General features: G+C 36.4%; 1 protein-coding gene and 1 pseudogene across 6 annotated transcripts in view; one reads left to right on the top strand and one right to left on the bottom strand.

Annotated features, from left to right (window-relative positions):
• Nucleotides 1-17,238, bottom strand: part of GRM8 (glutamate metabotropic receptor 8) — a 691,970-nt gene that overhangs the window by 440,141 nt on the left and 234,591 nt on the right. The gene's annotated exons all lie outside the window — the stretch shown is intronic.
• On the top strand, nt 3,020-3,556 carry LOC120601016 (ATP synthase F(0) complex subunit C2, mitochondrial-like; annotated as a pseudogene).

Raw genomic sequence — 17,238 nt, 5'->3', positions numbered from 1 at the left:
TGAATGGAAGGCTCAAAGCTGCAGAATCAGATTCTGTAAGAATATCCCAGTGTCACAGTTCTCCAAGGATGAAACGGCTCAGCCTGGGAGCCACTGACCACTCTCCCCAGATGTTGGAGTCCTGAACAGAAGATCCTTGGCAAGGATTTTGCAAAACTAACTCAAGCATAAGATAGGTGATAGGACTAGATAATCTTTGAAAGTCCCTCCCAACCTCAAGATTCCAATATTCAAACATTTTCCCATGGCGCAAATTAGGTTCTTGCAAAATATACTCTATTATAAAAACAATGATAACAAATGGTTCGCCTTAGGGAAGTGAACCAAGTCTTTAGAAAACCCTAAGAGAATCCTGTATTTTCTTGCCTGTTTGTTCTTTAGAGAGCTAATCTCTTTTCCCAGAAATATATTAATATCTCTTTGTCCTCTGCTATACCAGCTGATTTGGGGAATTTACACACAGCATGCTTTATCTTGCTAAATATAATAGTCTGTCCAGCATTCTTCCTTTGTGAGAAATCCTTATTCACTTTCATAAATTATGTGAATGGATTTGAAGCGTACTTTCCTTTCTTCAATAGAGACTATTCCCAAAAGTAGCCTGAAACATGCCAAACATCTGCTCCTACACACAGTTCAATATATGATGTTGATATGTATTATCGTTTGGTGAATTCTGAATATGAGGCCAATTTTACACACTCCTGCATAACTCCCTCCTCCTCTCACAGCCCAGCCCCAGCAAGCTAAAGGAAATCAGAATTCTACTATTTGTCTAAGCAAGCTATAACTAACTAGGTGAATCTGCTAAAACAAAAACCCCAGTAGAGCATATCAAAATCTAATATAAACTAGATATATGTAATAAGTCTGACAAATATTTCTCTAACTTAATAAGTATTTTAAAATACATACGTGTTTTTTTATTATCTGCTGTACTTTAATATTCAACAATGTTGCTTTTCCATACTGTGAGTTCCTGGGTGTGTGAATGTTTGAGTTTATTATATGTGACCAGTATATCTTTTAATGATCAGATGCAATTATTTATTGTGGTATAAAGAAAGGTGAGCAGAATCCCTAAATCCTGAATTCTTTCCAGTCATCTACAGAGACATTTACCATGCACAGAGAGTCCCCTAACAGATATATTCAGAAAGACCCTCGGAGTAAACACAACTTTATTACTGTTAAGTAGTTAGTCAGACATGAGCGACAGGGGAACAAAGACATCCCAGAGACAGCCCAGAGACTACCCAAAGAACACCCCATTTGTAGTTAAAGAATCACTCCTGCATCCTGAGAGACAAAGGACTGGAGGACCATAACCTATAGTTGGTTTAATCCGGTCATGGACGCTTGTGCAGAAAGTACTACCCTAACCTGCCCACAACCTCAGCCTCATTATACCGTCATTATAATATCATGCCTATGCCTAGAAGTTCATGAATCTAATTATAACGGACTGAATTCTGGGTAAGCACATGTACACTAGGCAAAGTGTTATATAGCAGCCAAATGTCAATCAAAATGACCTCACATGCCGATCACCTAGGAAGGCCTCTGTACCACCCATCGTGGCCCTAAAATAATACAGACCTTCCCACTTCTGGATTGTTATAACCCTCTTCTCTGAGAACTCACTCCTCCCTTGAAAAATACTCTATCTTTCATCTTTTCATCTCCTAAATTCCACAGAACTACAGCCTTCTTTAACATGGTCTATCTCCTTCTAAAATATACATTCAATAAATCTTACTTCTAAATCTCACTGAGTTGGAATTCATTCCTTCATCAGCAATAAGAACCGAGAATCTCCAGTGTTACTGGGGCAGAGCCAAAGTTCAGATTGCTCCAAACTGTTATACTACTAACTATGGCTTTGGCCCCAAATACCTCTCTGGTCTTCTTTCCTGATGAAGTGACCAGGACCTCATGTGAGCTTGGCAGACTCCTCCTGTCCCTTGGGATAAGGATTAATAAAAACAGCCCTAGCAGCTAATTCTTAATTCCTTTCCCACGCCCCACTCCAGTTCTAGTCCCCAACAAAGCTACTACTCTGGCACAGATTATACCTGCCCAGAAGGGCAGGTTTTCTTACCTGGTAAAGTCTCCTTATATACCTGTGCTGTACAACACAGTAGCCACTGACCACATGTGGCTATTCAAATTTAATTTTAAGTTAATTGAAATTAAATAAAATTTAAAGTTCAGTTACTCAATCATTACTAGCCACATTTCAAGTGCTCAATAGCCACATGTGGTCAGTGGCTAGTGTGTGGAACATTTTCATCATTCTCCATTGGACAGCAGTGTTCCAGGATCCCATTTTGTTCTTCACTTGGGCGAACATTTTCTTGGAGTTGCACAGACTTTATCTCCTGCTAAATATTAGTGTGCAACTGTATATTCATTTATTCATTCAACAAATACTTAGTGCTAGTGGGAAAACCAACAATAACAAGTAAACGGCTAATGGAAAAGGCTATTTCGGTTATAAGTTTCAGTGCTAGTGTATTTCCCTTTTAGCCTCATAGTAACAAGGTTTTGTTTCACTGAAGTGAGTACAGACCCACAGCGGTCAACCTGCTTGACATTCTTCAGATGGCAGACACTTATGGTTTAAGGATTTACTTGAGTCTAGTATTCTTTTCAGCCTTCTTTTTTTCAGAACTTCTATCCACAGGTTAATTCTTGCCTGTGTCCTTGATTCCCTCTTAAAGGGTTTTCCAGGCCTTATAGTTTCAATTATCACATTTTTTGGTGTGACTACTCTTAATTATTTATATTCCCAAATAGACAACAAACTACTAGACATTCCCTCTTGGAAGACCCCACTCCTAGCTTCTTAACCTTATCATTAGCTCTTCAGAATATCTCTTGAACTAATATCTTTCTTACGTTCCCAGTGGGCTATATAATCTAGACCATCACTACTCATATCCGAATTACTAAAACCTCTCAAAAAGATTTAATGTCTCAATTTCCCGTTCTTGCATTTGATCATGCACACTAAGACATGGTTAACTTTAAAATCATCTGTCATCACCCTCTCTGTCTTCTCTGCACTGGGAGCAGCTCTCTGGCCATGACTCCACACCCCCTGAAAATCTACACCTGCCCCTACCCACTCCCTGATCAGGATCACCTCTCAGCTGCTGAGCCAATGACTCTCTGCAGTGGTGCTGAAGCAACCAACCAGAGACACTGACAGATGAGTAAGTGCTTCAGCAGCTCAGCCCCTTGTCCCTTGACCTCACTTATCCCTAGCAGTGCTTTCCAAAACAGCACAATTGTAAGGGACTCTGACAAAGCAGCCAACCTCACTGGGGCTGAGGCTGCCACAGTCAAAATGGCTGGCTCTGGGGCTGGGTTTGGGACTGTGTTTAGAAGCCTCTTCATTGGTTATGCCAGGAACCCTCGTCTGAAGCAACAGCTCTTCTCCTATGCCATTCTGGGCTTTGCCTGCTGGAGGCTATGGGGGGAAGTATTTTGCCCGATGGTGGCCTTTCTCATCCTCTTTGCCATGAGAAGGAGCCATCTCCATCTCTTATAGTTATTTCTTCCACATCTCATCTGCCCTGTTTGTTCCTTTCTCTGTATCTCCCCAAGCAGCCTGGGAAAAGTAGTTAGCTCAGGGTTCAACAGAGGAAAGACAAATAAATACTGTATTAATAAAAAATAAAAAAGTAGTCTGTCATTACCCTACACAAGAATCCACCATGGCACCTTATTAGCTAAAGAATCAAATTTCTTTTTCATGAATGTATTGCTTTAGAAAGATAAGGCTAATACTGAATACTTTTGTTATGAAAGTGACTGATTCATTTAGGAGTAAGAATTAATTATAACCTGTTTGGTCTCTGAAAATGATTTTAGATTTTTCAGGCTGATGTACCTCTTGGCTCCTATGACATATATGCACCTACAATTGTCTCCTCATTTCATCTGTTTAAAACTTTCCTAATCATCTTCCTCCCACAGTTTCCACCAAACCTTCTACACTACACACACACACACACACACACACACACACACACACACACACACACACACACACACAAGGGGGTAAAACTTTTAGAGGTAATTTACTGAGTTCACTGACACAAATGAGAGTTTTAAAAAGTACAAAAAACTATTTCAGCATATTTTGGCCAATTTTTATATACTGTTCCCATTTTCTTGCCACCTGCATGAAGCCTACACTACATGTTTTCCATAGACTCCAAAGCTCAACAGTTTGTGTTAGAATGACTTTCTACAGACAACGTTTGGATCAACATCCACAAACTAAAACTGGCTGAGTGTTTAATCAGAGGATCTAGTAGTGATTAATAATTTTGCCACTGGCCAAGATGATAAAAAATAAAAAGAGCAAACTCATTTTATTGTGATCTCAAACTAAATACTTATCTTCTATGTATTTTAAATATCCAAAGAGCAAAAGTACAATTTGAGTTTATTAGTAATTAAAGCAGAACTAATGAATGATTTATTATTAGAATGTTCTAGATACCTTTTCAAAAATATCGATTTCCTTTTTCATCAGAGTTAAATATATAAAAGAAAATTCAAGTCTCATTTATTATCATAACTTGCTCTAGCAATCAAGGTACAAGAAGATTTTCTTATCTTTCTGTCATTTTTTACTGCCGTTAAATTAATTCTTGTAGTATATGTTCTTAATACAATTATCCAAGTTAACTGATGCTTAAAGTTACTACAGCCCAAATTTTTAATATTTTTTCATAATTACTGTTTCTATTACCATGAATCTACTAGACTCAGAAGCTACGTAGACTTTTACTCAGATCCCTTGAAATATGTTCAAAATTATTAATATAAAATATGTATACATAATATAATATACATTAATATACATAAACAATTTTCAAGATGAGACTAGGTCCTAACCAATCACTGTTTAACTCATTTTTCAATACTATTTTACAAGAGCTTCAGGTCACTAGAATTATCTTCATTGACTTGAAAAAGTACATAAGATATATGCTATATCACAGGTCACCAGCAAATAAATACTTAGTTGTACTTAAATGTTTCTGTATTCATATGGCAATATTTATTTAACAAACACTTATACAGCACTTGCTATGCCAAGCACTGTTCTAAGCCTTTTATAACTGTTAATTCTCAAAGCAATCTTATGAGTTAGGTAGTATTATTATCCCCATTTTATAAATGGGGAAACTGCAGGATAAAAGAGGTTAAGTGTCTTGCCCAAGTTCCTATAGCTAGTAAATAGCAAATTCAGAATTTGAACCTAGAAGTCTGGCACCAGAGTATGAGCTCCCTAAGCACTCTGCTAGGCTGCCTGTCAATATGAAAACTTATTTCCTATTTGGAATCTAATTTCAATATAAGGATGTTATAGCTTATAATTAAAAAAACTTTTATCTTTGATATCTAAAATCATGTTGTGGCTGCTTTCATGCAGACACCCAAGGTCTCTCTGACCCCCCACCACCACCCCACTGGCTCCCGTGCACTCCTGCCATGCACCATCCAGCTCTGTGCCTTCTCCTATGGCAGCACTACTATGACTATTGCATATTAAATACTAAGTTTTTTAAGCGCAGGAAATAAGTCTTTTCACAGTTACATCTCCATCATGGTGTACCTGTGCAGATAAAGAATTTTTATAAGTCAAGTGGCAGCCAAAGAGTTAAATTGATTTCTTAGCAAATTTTGACACCTATAATAAATACCTTCTCTTACCCATGGGTATAGGTACCCATTCGAATTTTAAAATTAGCAAGTGTGAAAACAGGCTTGTGATTTGAAGGAAATTATACCGCAGAAGGAAGTTAATGGATGGTTCCATCTTGGCATAGTGCTTTCAAAATTGGGGGAAGGGGGGGTGAACTTAAAAACACTAAATTCCTTGTTTGAAGAAGTGCCAGCACAGCTGAACTGAACATTTCAAACTAAAAGTCAAGGAATATATACCAAGCTACTATAACAAAACACCTCCATCGAAACCTCGCAGCAAGTAAACAATAGCCAGCTAGCACATAGCTCTCCACGAGAAATACATTCTGCATTTTGTGAGAAAGATATCAAAACAATTTGTCAGTTTAACAAAAGATTTAGATACACTATGCTAAAGCCTTTCATGTACCACTTTAGCATTTCCAGGAAAGTTGCTATAGAATCTCTTCAGGTACAATAATTTGAACCTAACTAAACTTATTAACCAACATAAACTATAACTCTTCTAAAATGTCTACTTCTTTATAAGTAGAAAAATTTGTTAGAAAAGTCCTACTAACTCTTGGAAAATAAAGTTCTCCAGGGAAATGGTGATTTATTTGCTTTCATTCAGTAACATTCACGTGTCAAATTGTTAATTATGTACCTATTATGTGCTAGGTACTCTATTGAGTGTACTTATATGAATCATTTTTTCTGCTAATAAAACCATATTTTCTAACTGGGTTAGTAATTCCAAGATTTTGTCAAATTTAAAAGCATTAGATAGTGATTTCTTTGTATGCATGAGAAAGAAGAACAGAATTTAGTTGACAAATAATTCTATATTTTATCTCAGATGGCAGGAACATACATATGTATATATCAGATTATACATGTAGTTTGAGTGTTCTGATTAACTGTTCGTTTTGCATTTTTGTCTAATTTGATCAGCCAATTCACTGAAACAGTGGCTTTGCATTTAGATAGGGCTGGTCGTAGATCCGTAAGATAAGAGAGCCATGCAGCTCCACAAGATCAACTCTCTCCTAGACCACAGCTACTGAAGATAAGGACCAGGACATCCGTAGCTCGGAAGCTGCATATATTTCCTACACAGACTGTGCATCCATATATGGTAGTTTGAATGAATGAGTAACCCCATATAATCTCTCTCAAACACATATAACTATTTCCCATTTATAAAAATTTTCAGAGGTACCAAACATGAAGATGGCTATTTTGTCACTACTTTATAATATTAACTCTTCCTATATGCAGAGCTCATATCAAGGTTCTTTAGGAAAAATAATTTAAAACTAACTAGATTATTTAACCTAAGACAAGCTATAACTTTACTAGCAACTACTAATTTCAGTGAGACTTTCTTAATTCTCTCAGCTTTTCATCACTGATTGTTTGGGTTTTGCTTCTTACTTTTCTCATCTTTTAGGCAATTCTGATTATTAAGTTAGAGGTTAACAAAATAATAAATTATAAGTCTGCTTATTGGTATCATCTTAAATTCTCTCAACAATGCACGATTATACAAGCTTATTTTCTTTTTATAACTTCATAATGCCATAATATGAAATTTGCACCTCCAATCATGCTGTCCAGTACCTTTTCTACTATAATACCTTTTTGCCTTTTCTCTTAACTAAACTGTTAGCTAGAGCAGAGTCCAGGTTCCTGTCTCCCTTTCTTGCTCTCCTCCTGACAGGATGCAGACTACTGAATCCATTCCAGGGGCATGTTTGAGAAAGATAATATAGTACTGCAACAACAGAGGATAAGAGGCAGAGAAAAGCATCCCAAAGCCCTCTGCTGCAAAACTGAATTAGAACTTCTAAAAGAAGTGAAACATTCTCCTTTATTCTTTCTATCTCGATCTTCACCTTTAACATTTATTCATAATGAAATTCCACTCATGCTAAATTGACAACGGTGGCATTATGTAATATTCATTGCATCAGACACTGTTATTTGGCCAATCAAAGAGCCATTCCTGGCCCCAGCCACCTTCTTCTGTGGTTAGGAACACTAACGCTTACTTTCCTTGCTTAGACTGCAACCAGGGGTGCCCATGAGACCTAGTTCTGGCTGGCATTACCACCTTTCCCTTCTTCCAGTCCTGAACATAGGAAGCCTGGACCTGCATTGTGCATTTTGCAATCATGAAGAAAAAAGTACGAAAATGAAAAGCCAGCTTGTTGGGAACAGCGAAACAGGAGATAACATAGTATTATCAAGCAACTAGACTACAGCAAGCAATCACCTACCTTCAGAAGCTTGATGTGAGAAAAAAAAATGTTGGTTTGTGGAAGCTACTATTACAGCCAAATGCTCTCCAACTGAGATGCTGGTTAAGATAGTCATGAATCTCAGTTCTGCCTTTTACTAACTGTGTAACCTTGGGCAAGTTACTAAACATCTCTAAACTTCAGTTTCTCATCTGTAAAGTGAGCATAAGTGCAATTGCTAACATAGAATTGCTGTGAATTACTATGAGAAATATAGGCTAACACAGGTAAAGTAATTGACATTAAACTTGGCACATAGTATTACTCTCAAACATTAAAGACACTAAAATATAAACTCTTGGGAATATTTTTAAGGTAAATGTTGCTTCTTTCCCCTTCAAATAATTGCATATAAAACTTAAATATTTAGAGTGGTAGAGAATTCAATTCTATAAAATAATCCTCTATGTATCTTTTAGGTCAGGACATCTACAATCAGCAGTAAAACATATAAATATGCTATTCATGTGTGATTAAATTAGGTGATGCAAATATCAACTAATAATTTGTATAATTTAAATTTTTATATCGTTGTAATTATTGTCCCAGAAAATACACTATTTCCTAAAAGTACAGAAATAGACTGAAGTGGCTTGCAGAAACCCCAAAACTTTCTCACCACCTCACTCAGAAACCGAAGGCACTGTGAATCTTTAGTTTTTCATTTTTTAGGTGATTTTCGGGACATTCCACCATTTCTCTTGGATTGTGAAGAAAACAGCAGGTCTCTAGTTTTCATTTTTGTTTTTGTCATAAGCATTTTAGCTTCATTTCAACAAGATCATCATTCCAATTATTTCTCTTTGGAAGCTTATCTTGCAAGGCCAATAAAAGATTGTGTTCCCAAGTCTAGTGACTCCATTTTTAACTTTCTATTAAGCCTCTTAAAGGTAGGTATTTATTCCAATTAAAAATGTAAAAGGTAGGCCCTTTTATGAAATAGCTTTTTTATTAATTCAAAAAGAGATCATTATTTATACTTCTAAATACTTTCTAATAAGATTTGAGTTGATTTACAATGAAAGACATAACTAGATTAAGATTGTTAAAATAAATCAAAACATACCAAAGCACTGGAAAAGAGGATGCAAACATAAAAATCATCATTTTTGTATTTACGCACGAAATTTAGCTTTGAGCTACCATGAAATGAAGCGAAAATGGAAATACAGTTGATTAAGCAATTCTCATTACCTTATAGAGCAGATCTATAATACTTTTATAAACTAATTCTAAGTTTCTAATGTGATTTTAGTACTAAATTCCAGTAGTAGGAATTTATCTTATGGGCCCTTCCTCAGGACAATTGAGTTTCATAATAGACAGTATTTTTATCAATGAGGTTCAGTGGCTGCTTTGAGCCTAAATAAAAGTCAATAGAATAATATTATATCAGTAATTTTTAAATTATCCTTAGCCATGGAAAATAAAATATTATGCAGCAACTTAGTATATGCAATATATAAATAAAAACTTGTCTAATTAAAACAAATGTAAAGGGACTGAAACTGCTGTAACTACTAATTACAGAATCTGAGTAAGAAAAGGGCCTGTGTAGCCAATAACCTGATCATATGAGTTACAAATATAGAAACGCAAATACGATGTCCCACAGCTAATATCACACTTAATGGTGAAAGACTGCATGCTCTCTCCATAAGACTGGGACAAAGTAAAGATATCTACTCACATCACTTCCTTTGAACATTGTGCAGGAGGTCCCAGCTAGTACAATAGGGAAGAAAATATAAGGCATACAGATAGGAAAGGTAGAAACAAAACTCTTTATTCACAGACAACTTGATTGGATATGCAAAAAATCTTAAGACTCCACCAAAAAAAAAAAGTTACTAGAAGTCACTAGAAGGCACTAGAATTAATGTTAATTGAGCAAGTTTACAGGTTTCAAGCTCAATAGACAAAAATCATTTGTATTTTATGTATAATTGAAAATTAAATGGAAAATACATTTATAATAGCATCAAAAATATAAAATACTAAGTAATAAATTTAACAAAATGTGAGCAAAGATAATGCATTTAGAACAAAATATTATTGAGAAAAATTAAAGCAGACTTAGATAAGGAGATTGTTGTGTACTTAACAGTATCCTGCTAAACTTGAAGCCCTACCTCCAATGAGGTAGTATTTGGAGATGGGACATTTGCGAGGTAACTAAATTTAGATGAGTGGAGCCCTCATGATGAGACTACCTTATGGGGTCCCTATAAGAAGAGACACAGAGAGCTTACCTCTCCCTCTCTCCCTTTACACACACACACACACACACAAGAGGTCATGTGAGCACATAGCAAGATAAGGGTCACCTATAAGTCAAGAGAGAAGCTTCAGTATGAAATTTACTTGGCTGCTTCCTTGATCTTAAACTTCCCCACTTCTAGAACTATGAAAAACATTTAGTTTATTAAGTCACCCAGTCTATGGCATTTTGTTATTGGCAGCCCAAGCTAAGGCAAAGATATACCATATTTATAAATCAGAAGACAATATTGTTACAATATTAATTCACTCTAAATTATTCTACAAATTCAGCATGATCCCAAATAAAAATCCCAGCAGGCTCATATGGTCCAGCAATTTCACTCCTAGATATATACCCAAAATAATTGAAAACAGGGACTCAAATGAATATTGCAGTATTATTAACAATAGACAAAAGGTAGAAACTCTGTCCATCTGTCTATCAACAGATAAATGGATAAATAAAATGTGGTGTATATATATATCTATATATCTATATATCTATATATAGATATATCTATATATCTATATATAGATATATCTATATATCTATATATCTATATATCTATATATAGATATATAGATATATAGATATATCTATATATACACCATGGAATACTATTGAGCTATAAAAAGGAATGAAGTTCTGATACATGCTACAATATAAATGAAACTTGAAAACATTATGCTAAGTGAAATGAGCCAGGCACAAAAGGATAAATATTGTATGATTTCACTTATATGAAATTCACAGAGACAGAAAGATTAAAAATTGCTAGGGGCTGGAGAGTATTGGGTGTTGCCTCTTAATGGGTACAGAGTTTCTGTTTGGGGTGATGAAAATTTTTGAAAATAGTGCTGATGGTTGCACAACAATGTCAATGTAATTAATGCCACTGAGTTGAATACTTAAAAAATGGTTAAAATGGCAAACTTTATATTATATATTTACCATAATAAATAAAACTTAATTTACAAAAATATCCTACAATATTTTTCATAGAAATCTAGAAGTTGACTGTAAAATATACATGAAAGTATAAAGGACATAGTAAAGCCAAAATCATTTTGAAAAGAGGAACTAAGGTAAAGACTTACATACCTGAGCTGAAGGTTCACTATACTGCTACAATAATCAAGACAGTATACAATTGGTGTGGAGAAGTGTAGGTATATAGGTCAATGGGATTTAATAGTGTCTAGAATTGGGTTCATATTATTTCAATTAATTACTGGCACAGTACCAAGGTAAATGAATAAGAAGAGAAGTCTCTTCAGTGAACGGTATAGAACATTTGTATATGTACATGAATAAATAAACTTTGACATTTCCTTACATAATACATAAAATTAATTCAAAATGAATCATAGACTTAAATATAAAGACTAAACCTATAAGTCTCCTAAAAGGAGAACACTGCAAAAACTCAAAATTGATTAATTAAATTTTACCAAAATTAAATCTAATCTTCACAAGTTCCATTAAGAAAATGAAAAGATAGGACACAAACTGGGAGGAAAGGGGATAAATTGTTTCATGTATATACATATATACACATATGCAAATATGTGTGGGTATATATATACATATATATATGAGTATATATGTATATATGTATGAATTCATATATATATATATATATCAATTGACATGTGTGTGGATACAAGGCCTTATATCCAGAACTTAATAATCTAAACTAAATAACAAGAAGATAAAAACTCATTTAAAAAATTGTCCAAAGATTTGAACAGATGCTTTATAAAAGAAAATATACAAATGACCACTAAGTACATAAAAAATTTCACAACTACATTAGTCAACAGGAAAATGCAAATTTAAACTATGTTAAGATACCATTACAAACCCATTGGTTAAAAATAAAAATTAAAGTTAAAAATAAAAATTAAATTTAAAAATAAAAATTAAACTAGAGCATATGGAAATCTCATAACAATGCTGGTGGGAAAGTAAAATGGTGCAACTATTTTTAAAAGCAGTTTGACAGATCCTTATAAATTTAAACATGTGTCTGTTATGACCCAACAGTCCCAAGAGTAATTAAATCATATGCCTACCTGGGCTTCCGGTCATGATGGCAGAGTAGATAAATGCTGTGCTTGCCTCCTCTCACAACCACATCAAAATTACAACTAAACTACAGAATAGCCATCATTGGAAGTTGCCTGAAGTCTAGTTGAACAGAAGTCCTACAATGGGGAACACAAAGAAGAGGCCACCTAGAGACCAGTAGGAGGGATGGCACGCAAAATGAGCTGGTCCCACACCCGCATGTGATGGTAGATAGTCAGGAGAAATATTTGGCTGTGGAGGTCCCCTCGGAGGAACAAGGGGTCCTGGCCCCACACTGGGCTCCCCAGCGCAGGATTCCAGTGCTGGGAAGAAAAGTCCCCACAACTTCTGGCTGTGAAAACCCACGGAGATTGTGGCTGAGTAAGACAGACTGAGGGAGCCACAGACATTCCACTTAAAGGGCCCACATAGACTTGCCACTGCCAGACTCACTTGCTCTGGCACTGGGGCAGCAGCTTAAAAGGCACAAGGGACATATGGAGAGGAACTGAGTTGTCTGGCTTCAGGGCGAGGGCTGAGGGGCAGCTTTCTCCCAGACGGAAGTGCTAGCAGAGGGCATTGTTCTTTTGTTGAGCTCTCCTCTACGCAGGTTGCAGACCCAGGTGAGTGCCATATCTGAGTCTCCATCAATGTAGCTAACACTGGGGGCTTCATTCTGGTGATTCCCTGAGACTCCACCCCTCCCAACATGTGGGCCCAGTGAATTTTCCATACAAACACCCTGTCTTGGCTCATGCTGCAGACCTTCCTAAAATCTCTCAAAGGTTCACAAAACCTAAACAAGCAGCATCTGGCCTTGGCATACCCTGTAACTCTTGGGGAGCAGCCCTAAAACCGGCACTAGCAGCAGCTGGCTTCAGTTTGTGGCTTGGCCTCTCAATGCACTTCGAAGCCCAGCTTGGGTGGCAGCCATCTACTGATTGCTTGGTGGCTTAGGCTAGGTAGTCCTGAGCGGGGCACCAGCTGCAGCTTAACTTAGCCTGCGGCAGGGCCCCTCATAGAAAGCCCTAGCTTACACGTCCAGTGGCCAACTTTGGTCTAAGCTGGAGAACCACTTGGGTCACATCTGAGGATGAAACACCCAAAGCGAAGACAGAGAAGGCACCAGAGCCCTGCTAAAGCAAATCTTGTGATGTAGGATCAGCCCCAGCACAATGGTTCCTCCTCTGGTCATGGCCAGTCATCACAACCAATCAGTCTGAGGATTAATCCCTCCCACTGATAAGCAAACAGCAACCAAGGCTCAACTATAAGAGGAAGGTACACATAACCCAGACATACCTGGAGCACCCAGCTCAGGTGACCAGAGAAACCTGTGCCACTGGGACCCACAGCACACCTACTACATAAGGCCACTCTACTAAGACTGGGAGACATAGCAGCTCTACCTAATACATAGAAATAAACACAGCAAAAATGGGGAGACAAAAAAAAAAAAGTCCCAAATAAAAGAACAGAACAAAGCTCCAGAAAAAGAACTCGACAAAATGGAGACAAGCAATCCACCAGATGCAGAGTTCAAAACACTGGGGAAGAGTAGATAAACTCAGTGAGAACTTTAACGAATAGACAGAAAACAAACTTGAAGATAGAAAACATAAAAAAGAATCAGTCAGAAATGAAGAATACGATAACCGAAATGAAGAATACATTAGTGGGAATCAATAGTAGATTAGATGAAGTGGAAGATCAAATCAGTGATTTAGAAGATAAAGTAGTAGAAAACACCCAAACAGAACAGCAACAAGAAAAAAAGAATCCAAAAAAATGAGAATAGCTTAAGGGGCCTCTGGGACAACATCGAGCCTACCAACATTCACACCATAGGGGTACTGGAAGAAGAGAGAGAGCAGAGAATTGAAAATCTATTTCAAAAATTAATGACCTGAAAACTTCCCAGGAAGTGCAGAGAGTCTCAAACAAGATAAACCCAAAGAGGCCCACATCAAGATATATCATAATTAAAATGTCAAAGCTTAAAAACAAAGAGAGCATCTTAAAAGCAGCAAGAGAAAGGCAATTATTTACCTACAAGGGAGCTCCCATTAGACTGTCAGCTGATTTCTCCGCAGAAACTTTGCAGGTCAGAGGGATTGGCATGAAATATTCAAAATGATGAAAAGCAAGGACTTCCAACTAAGATTACCCAGAAAAGCTAGCATTTAGAATCAAAGGAAAGATAAAGAACTCCCAAACAAGAAAAAGCTAAAGGAATTCATCACCACCAAACCAGTGTTACAAGGAATATTAAAGGGACGGAGGAAGGGATGGGGGACGAAGGGGGAGGAGGAGGAGGATATTTCATGCAAATCGAAATTTAAAAAAAGAAGGGATAATAATACTCATACCAGATGAAATAAACTTTAAAAGAAAGGCTATAATAAGAGATAAAGAAGGACCCAGTGATTCCACTTTGGGGTATTTCCCCAAAGAAACCCAAAACACTAATTCAAAAAGACATATGCATCCATATGTTTATCACAGTATTATCTACAATATCTAAGATATAAAAGCATCTTAAGTGTCTATCAATAGGTGAATGGATACAGAAGTGGTACACATATACAATGGAATATTACTCAGCCATAAAAAGAATGAAATCTTGCCATCTGCAACAACATGAATAGACCTAGAAGGTATTATGCTGGGAAGAGTAAGTCAGATGAGAAAGGCAAATGTTTTATGTTTTATGACATCTGGAGAACAGGATAAACAAACAACAGAAATAAGATAGATACAGAGAACATATTGATAGTTGTCAGATAGGTGGTAGAAAATGGTGAAGAATGAGGGGATTAAGAGGTACAAACTGGTAGTTACAAAATAGTCGTGGGGATGTAAGTATGGCATGGGAAATACAGTCAGCAATATAACTATGTATGGTGTCAGATGAGTACTGGATTTATCAGGGTAATCACCTCATAAGTTCTTTAAATGTCTAATCACTGTGTAGGACACCTAAAACTAATATAACATTGTATGTCAACTATAATTGAAATATATATATAAATTAAATCAAATGTCTACCCTATATAAACAATCATAGCAGATTTATTCATAATAGCCAAAAGGAAAAAAAAGTTTGAGAATAAACAGAATTCAGAGTCACTGGCAGCACCAGAGGCAATCCCTCATGCTGAGCTGGGAAATGTCCACATTCTTCTCCACCATCAGTGTACATATCCAACGTAAACAGCTCAGGAGCCAGGAGAATGACTATGTGGCATCTTACTCCTATAGGAAGGCAGCTGCTCTTGGCAGTGGTTACTTAGGACAGGACTCAGAAACCTTTGCCATGGCCAGCCCACCAGAAGGTATATTTTTAGTAAACTATTTTATGTGTGAGTGATAATAGGATGTTTGTGCATTTTTGTCATTTCTATTGCCTCCCTAACTAGAACAGACCTCTAATTCTCAATCTCCCACCTCTAAGATAATCCCTTAGGAATTTTTTTCAGAAATCCTAGTTTTCAACCAGAAGTGGTTTTAAAACATTGAAAGTACAACTAAAGTGGTGGTTTATCTATTCTCATTTGCACAGATGAATATTCATTCTGCAACTTTTCTAAATTTCTTAATAAAGCTCAGGCAACTTTTAATATTAATATGAATATTAATATTATAGTCCTCAAACATTTCATGTTCTTAACCCAAATCCTCAAAGGACTATGGTAGGCCTGGAATTAGGGTCCAAGGATCTGCATTTAACACCTCCTTCATGGTTCCATTACAAGTAGACTTCAAACATAGTTTGAGAAACACTGTTTCATTGTTCTGCCAGAGACATTTTTCAGTCTTCCAATTACATTGAAGTGAGTTTACAAACAGGCTAGATAATAATCAAATATATAACCAAAGTTAATTTAATCACTATCTACTTTCTTCAAAATGTTCATTATGAAAATTTAACACAATTATTTTTCCATGGGGCAATGTATAAGTCATTTGTTGATCTTGCTTCTGTTAAACAAATTTTAAATACGAGTGGTATTGATTCTATAAATGGCAACATCCTAGGAAAACAGCCCATCTTTAAATTTGACTCCTAGAGTATGGTGACACAGATTGCTTTTAAAAAAAAAAAAAAAAAAAAAACCATGAAATAGCTTGCTGCTATAGATCAAATTTCTTCTGAGAAAAGGTGTGAACTCCTACAGGTGGCATCCAGATGGGGAATTAGTTCCTTCCCACCACATGAGAAAATCTATAAAACCTCTTCCACAACAGTGGAAGAAAGGGAAGATGATTTGTGACAAGAAATTTTGCAACATGTGCATTCAGAATACTGCTGCTCTTGGGAGTGATCCACTTCATGTGTAACTGTGTAGTGTCAAATAGAACAGATAATTAAACTACAGAAATTGAGTTGATGGAGAAGTAATATGCCAAAGTCTAAACTTGGAACAACAGTAAACTGACAATTTTCCACAATGTATGCTTTTCGTTTTGAAAATAACCAATCCAACAGAAGGCAACATGAGTCTGCATGGGTAAATGAAAGGGAACTGGGATGATAACAGATAATCAACCGCAACCAGCCAGAGAGACACCTTCTTAGCCTCTCATGGTTAAGAGTGTCACCAACACTTTAATGAGTGGAGTTGACAGTTAACTCCTGAACAACATGTAGTTATTGTTAGATTTCAAACTCCCAGGAGCTTCCTAGGTATAATCTGAAGCCATCCCCCATACACGAAAGGCAGTGAGAGACTGAAGCAAGTGGCTGATCACTCCAGATTGGTAGCTGGCAGGTTTCATAAGCAAGGAAACTTGCTTATGAAGTTTGTCTTGGGGGACCGTAAGGTGAATAGTTTTCCACACTCACCCACCAGAATCTTCAAGTTTACAAAGAGGACTTAAGTGGGTTCAGTT

The sequence above is a fragment of the Pteropus medius genome, unplaced genomic scaffold, assembly GCF_902729225.1.
Source record: "Pteropus medius unplaced genomic scaffold, Ma_sr-lr_union100, whole genome shotgun sequence".
Classification (NCBI taxonomy): Eukaryota; Metazoa; Chordata; class Mammalia; order Chiroptera; family Pteropodidae; genus Pteropus; species Pteropus medius.
This window is presented reverse-complemented; position numbering and strand designations above follow the sequence as displayed.